This window comes from Choloepus didactylus, chromosome 5 (genome assembly GCF_015220235.1).
Source record: "Choloepus didactylus isolate mChoDid1 chromosome 5, mChoDid1.pri, whole genome shotgun sequence".
Taxonomy (NCBI): Eukaryota; Metazoa; Chordata; class Mammalia; order Pilosa; family Megalonychidae; genus Choloepus; species Choloepus didactylus.
The window spans coordinates 162,314,858-162,321,799 of record NC_051311.1 but is presented as its reverse complement, the minus strand read 5'-3'; the positions used below and the strand labels follow the sequence as shown (position 1 = coordinate 162,321,799).

General features: G+C 35.9%; 1 non-coding gene across 1 annotated transcript; it reads right to left on the bottom strand.

The window, feature by feature from the left end:
* Window positions 1–2,450: 2,450 nt before the first annotated feature.
* LOC119535596 lies at window positions 2,451–2,616 on the bottom strand. The gene has a single exon (XR_005217218.1). It is a non-coding gene; the product is annotated as a U1 spliceosomal RNA (small nuclear RNA).
* Between the last annotated feature and the right edge of the window lie 4,326 nt (window positions 2,617–6,942).

The following is a 6,942-nucleotide window of genomic DNA, read 5'->3' as shown; positions in this document are numbered from 1 at the left end:
ATGGAATGCTGAGCAGATTATTCTTTTCTTATACCTGAGAATAATCCCCCTAATGCCAAAAGGACAAATCAGCATCCACCACAGCTTCCATGGCTCCCTGTCTCCCAGTCCCAGCTCTGGTCACCCAGATACCCTTGGCTCCATCCTCAGGAGAGCCATTTGATAAGCTGCCACCTAGTCTACAGCTGTGTCATTGCCTGGAAAGGCCTTTCTTCTTTGATGCCCTCCAGGCTGTTCTTCAACCAGCAGCTCAAATGTCAACTTCCCTCTGCAGCTCCTTTGCTCTGTGCTATGACCCCTATCAGATGGAAATGTGAAAAGTGCCTGGAACACAGAATGCATCAGTTTTGTTGTTTTCACTAGATGAAGACTGTTTAGCCATTGAAAAAGAGAAGTGTTTAAAGCAAAGAAGGTAACAAATTTGATATAGCTTATAGCATGAGAGATGACAAATACAATCATCAAATTTCATTTGAGAAAGTTTATTTTCATGTGCACATTCTCATTTTTAGCTTGAACTCATACACTCTGCTACAGAATCTTAAAAATACTCTATCACGGTTTTGCAACCATCAACTAATAATTAACGTAAGCAATAACTGCAAATGGATGCTAAAACCAGGCATGGGACATTGTTGAGAACAGTCTGTACACAGGGTCTCAATGGTTCACTAACATTGTTTATTAATTGCAAAGGAAATTTATAATAAAGAAAACTGGTAGACACTGTTGGAATTAGGAGATTATAATTATTTTACCAAATAATGGGACAAACAAGCCTTATACGCTTGCTGATGTGATACAATATAAAAGACACAACATCTCCTATGAGGTTTTCTTGTCAACAGTTTTTAGCCTTGATCAAATCATAAGGAGACAATCATTCCAGATACTGGGGTATTCTACAAGAAACCTGGATTGAACCCTTTGGAAATTTCAATGTCACAAAAATTCATTTGTCTGGATGGGTCTCATGAGGCATTTCAGAACACGAATTGAGATTTTGAAAGCAATAAGGGAAACAGAAAGTCATTATTTCAAAAGACAAAAAGAATAAGTGAGAGGTGTTTTCAGTGGATGGTGTCCATTTGAGGTTCTTGAGAATCAACTCTAAAAATCTTAATTTCTGCTCCATGGGTCTTGGCTTCCACTTCCCCAAAGCAGAGAGGATAAAACCAACCTTACAAATTTATGTGAGGCTTAAACATTAGCACCTAGCTCTGTGCCTGATCTACCACTGGGACATGCAAGCTGTGCCCCCAGAAGACCATGACCTGACGCTTCTGTCTCCAGGGCTGTTGAAGAGCCCTGTGCTCTGATGGACATTCCTGGAACACCCTTGGGTCTTCAGGCTGTGCTCACCACATCCAGCAGGTTAGATTTCTTGGTTAGATTTTTTGGAGAAGAGTCAGTTCCTAGGAAATCTTGCACAACACACTGATTCAAGGAATGATGAGTAATGAATCTTTTTTTTTCTCCCAGAGAGTTAAACGAACGTCCTCTTCGTCCCTCTTCAGGGCCCTCCATCCCCCATTCTATGGCCTCAACAATATTATGAAGATACTACTTGTAGCAGCATGTTCTCCTACATATGTCTGACAGATGCCCTCGCAAATGTCATAGTTGTTCTGCAGTTTGAATCATTTGTTTGACTTTTCCAACAATGCAAGAGGGCAAGAGATGACTCAAGGGGTCTGAAAATGCTTTATCCTGTGTCCAGTCTTTTCTGTCTTCTAATTAAAGCTCCATGATGTAGGTTTTCACCAAGTTTAATTTTTTTACTGAACTAGGAAAAAATAAAATTTAAAAGAGCAAAACAAAAATGTCAATTCAAATCCTAAAACCTTCACTTACTGGATGGGTGTCCTTGGGCACTCTTTAGAAATAACATGATTAATTTGTCAGAGCCCCATCTAGGTGCTGGGAACTGTTTTAGGCATTCCCTGCAGTTGTTCAGTCTTACAAACAGCTCTGTGAGGTGGGTGTTATTCCTTCCAAATTGTTGGGCTCTGGAGTGTTACGGTTTTTGATATTTTTTTTGCACATGACTTAGAGAACAGATCCTCTCAGACAATTCTTAAGATTTATGATAAATGGGTCATCTGGAATCTAAGACAGTACAGAGATGCTGCAAGAACCACTCCAGTATCTTGCTGGTAATTTCCACAGGCCAAACCCAATGAGAGGACAGAGGGCAAGGGAAATGGGTGATGTGTTCCAGTGAGGTTTGCCACATGAAACAAGAACAAGGCAGAGAAAGGCAAAGAACAGATGAGGTGGGCAAACTGAGAATGGTCATTGCAATGCTACGGAGTTTTTTATATAAATGAATGGGCATAGAATCTGTCGGGCCCCTGTCCAATAAGGCAAATCCCATAGTCCTTCTCTTGTTCATACATTCCTTACCTATAGACCTGAGCCCACTTTAGATTTTTTTCTTTTTTTTTTTTAACAGGCAAGAGCACAAACACAGTCCCTCACTACCACAAATTATGCAGTCGAATTTCCCACATTTGGGGAAATCGCAGGGGTCAGCACATCTGGATTGCAATGGATAAGCCTCGCCCTGGGAAAACTACCCTCGTGATCATGGTATCTCCCCTGCTAGGTAAGTATTTAGATTTTTTTAAGTAAACTTTTGTATGAGAAAATTGAAGATTCACCATCAGTGTTAAGAAATAATACAGAAAGATGCCATGTGCTCTTTACCTGTTTCTCCCAATGGTGACATCTGTAAAACAATACTGCAATATCACATCTGGATCTTGAGATTAATATGGTCAAAATATAGCACATTTCCAACACCCAAAGGATCCCTCACATTGCTATTTAATAGTTACACCCACTTCCCTCCCAACATCACCCCCATCTTGTCCTTAACTATCAATATGTTCCCCATATCTGTAATATTGCCATTTCAATGATGTTATCTAAGTGGAATCTACAGTATATAGTCCTTTTAGGATTGGCTTTTCTCATTCAGTGTAAGTTTCTGGAGACCCACCCAAATTGTTTTGTGTTAATAGCTTTTTCCTTTTTTTGATGAGTAGTATTCCAAGGTAAGGATGTTTCACAGCTCATTTAATCATTCACCCATTGAAGGGTATCTGGGTTATTTCCAGTTTGGGGCTATTATGAATAGGTCTGCTATGAGCTTTTGTGTACAGATTTTTTGTGAACGTCAGATTTTTATTTCTCTGGGATAAATGCCCAGTAGGGCAATTGCTGATTCTTATGGTAGAAGCATATTTGGTTTTTTAAGAAACCATCAACATGTTTCCCAGAAAGGCTGTACCATTTAATTTCTCACTAGCAATGCATGTAGTGATCCTGTCTATATTTCCACAGCCCTGAGTCAACATTTGTTGTTTTTCACAATTTTGCACTTCTGACATCCTGATAGTTGCATAATGGTATCTCATAGTAGTTTTAAATTGCATTTTCCTAATAACTAATGATTTTGAGCATGTTTTCATGTGTATTTTTGTTATCTGTATAGCCACATCAGTTGGGGATATACAGGTAACATGAAGCACCTGTCCATGTCTTTTGCCAATTTTCCCACTGGATAGGTTAGATTTTTACTGTTGAGTTTTGAGAAATCTTTGTATATTCTATATACTAGTCTTGTGTCAGATGTCTGGTTTGCAAATATTCTTTCCCAGTCTGTAGCTTGTATTTTCATCATCTTAACAGTCTTTGAAGAACAAAAGTATTTAATTGTGATAAAGTCCAATTTATCTTTTCTTCCTTTTATGTAGCATGCTTTTGATTTAAGTCTAAAAACTCTTTGTCTAGCTCAAGATCCCATAGATTTTCTCCCGTGCTTTGGCTAAAAGTTTTACAGTTTTATGTTTTACACTTAAGCCAGTGATCTTTGTCAAGTTATTTTTTGCATAAGTTGTGAAGTTTGGGTCGAATTTCTTTTTTTTTTTTTTTTTTGCCTGTAGATGTCTACTTGCTCTAGCACCCATTTGTTGAAAAGGTTACCCTCCTCCACAGAACTGCTTTCACACTTTTGTGAAAAATCATTTAGGCATATTTCTGTGGGTCTACTTCTAGGTTGTCCATTTTTCTCCACTGATATTTGTGCCTCCCCCTCTACTAAAATCACACTGCTTGATTATTGTTTCTATATTTTAAGTCCTGAAATTTGGTAATCTAATTTTTCTTACTTTATGCTTCTTTCTTAAAGCTGTTTATAATGATTTGGTTCCTTTCCATATAAGTTTTCTAATAATCTTGTCTATAAGTACAAAAAAATTCTTGCTTGGATTTTGATAAGAATTTTGTTAAATATGTGTATTAACTTGGGGGGAATTTATATATTTACTATGTGTAGTCTTCCAATCTATGATCACAATCTCCATTTACTTAGAGTTTCTTTTATTTATTTCATTGCCATTTCGCAACTTTCTGCATACAGGTATTGACAGGTTTTCTTATGTATGCACTTAAATATTTCTTTGCTTTAATGACTAAAAGTGGAATTTTATTTAATAGCTCTGTGTCCACTTATTTGTTGCTAGGAGATAGAAATGCAATTTATATTTTATGTTCATTTTATATCCTGTAACCTTGCTGAATTCACTTATTGGTCTATAAAGTTCTTTGTAGATTCCTTGGAATTTCCCACACAATAATATAATGATCAAATAGGTACAATTTTTTTCATATTTCTAGATACTTAATACAACCATTTCGTTATGTACATTTCAAAACACTTCCATGATTTTTATACTTAAAAAAGGTTATATCATATGGTACATACTGTTTTTTAACCTGCTTTTTCAGTGGAATAATATTTAGAAACATGTTTATAATGTTCAGAAAAAAAAAAAAAACACTCCATGTAGTGATATTTTTTCCAGTTTAGGTCACGAACCAGCTCAGAACAGCACACTCTGAAACAACCAGTATGTCAAAGAGGACGTCACTAGGGAAAATAGGCTATATCTTGAAGCACAGAAAATTAAAACACAACATACCAAAATTATGGGATGCAGCAAAGGGAGTTTTGAGAGGAAAATTTATAGTTCTCAATGCCTACATTAAAAAAGAAGAAAGATCTCAAATCTAGAGCAACTAGAGAAAGAAGAGCTAACCAAACCAAAAGCAAAAAGAATGAAGGAAATTATAAAGATTATAATAGAGATATATGAAATAGAGAGCCAAAAAAAAAAAAAAAAGCAAATAGAGAATAAATGGAATCAGAAGTTGGTTTTTAAAAAGGATCAATAAAATCGACAACCCTAGAGTTAGACTGACAAAGTAAAATAGAGAGAAAAAACAAATAACTAAATCAGAAATGAAAGGGGAACATTACTGAAGACCCCACAGACATAAAGGATCATAAGAGGATGCTACAAACAATTGTATGTCAATGAATTAGATAACCTAGATGAAATGGAAAATTCCTAGAAACACACAAACTACCTACACCGACTCAAGAAGAAATTGAAGATCTCAAAGAGATTGAATCAGTAATCAAAAATCTATCAAGAGAGAAAAGCCTAGGACTAGATGTTTTCACTGTGAGTTCTACACAACATTCCAAGAAGAATTAATACCAGTTCTGCTCAAAGTCTTCCAAAGAACTGAGGAGAAGGGAAAGCTACTTCACTCATTCTATGAGGCCCATGTCACCCTAATACTAAAAGCCAGATAAAGATACTACAAGAAAAGAAAACTATAGACCAATATGCCCTATGATTATAGATGCAAATGTCTTCAACGCAACACTGGCAAACACAATCCAACAGCACACTAAAAGAACAATATACCATGATTGAGTGGGATTTATCGCAGGTACACAAGGGTGGTTCAACATAAGAAAATCAATTAATGCAATACACCACATTAACAGAATGAAGGAAAGAAGAAAAAAGATCATTTTGACACAGAAAAGGCATTTGACAAAATCTAGCACCCCTTCTTGATAAAAATAATAAGAAAACTTGAGACAGAAGGAAACTTCCTTACCATGTAAGAGGCACGTATGAAAAATCCACAGTTAATATCATCATACTCATTGGTGAAAGCTTAAAAGCTTTCCATCTGAGATCAGGAAAAGACAAAAGTGCCCACTGTCACCATTGTTATTCAACATTATACTGGAAGGTCCAGCAAGAACAATTAAGCAAGAAAAAAAAATAAAAGACATCCAAACTGGAAGGAAGAAGTAAAACTCTTTCTGCTTGCAGGTGATATGATCTGCAGATGATATAGAAAATCCTGAAAAATTCACAACAAATCTCCTAAAGCTAATAAATGAATTCAGCAAAATGGAAGGTTCAAGATCAACATGCAAACATCAGTGGTGTTTCAATACACTAAAAATGGACAGTTTGAAGAGGAAATCAAGAAAAAATTCCATTTACAATAACAACTAAAAGAATCAAATAGCGAGGAATAAAATTAACTAAGTATGTAAAAGATTTGTACATGGAAAGCTATAAAACATTGCTGAGAGAAATCAGAAAAGAAGTAAATAAATGGAAAGACATTCTGTGCCCAGGGATTGAAAGACTAAATATTGTTAAGATGTCAATTCTACCCAAAGCAATCTACAGATTCAACACAATCCCAATCAAAATTCCAACAGTGTTCTTTCATAAATGGAAAGTCCAATTGTCAATTTCAAATGGAAGGTAAAGGGCCACGAGTAGCCAAAATCATATTTAAAAAGAAAAACGCAGTTGGAGGACTCACACTTTCTGTTTTTAAAATTTGTTACAAAGCTACAGTAATAAAAAAGTGTGCTATTGGCACAAAGGCAGACATATAGACCAATGGAATCTAATTAAAAGTTCAGAAATAAACCCTCACATATGGCCAGCTGATTTTTTAAATTTAGTTTTATTGTGATACATTCACATAGCATACAGTCATCCATGGTGTACAATCAGCTGTTCACAGTACCATCATATAGTTGTGCATTCA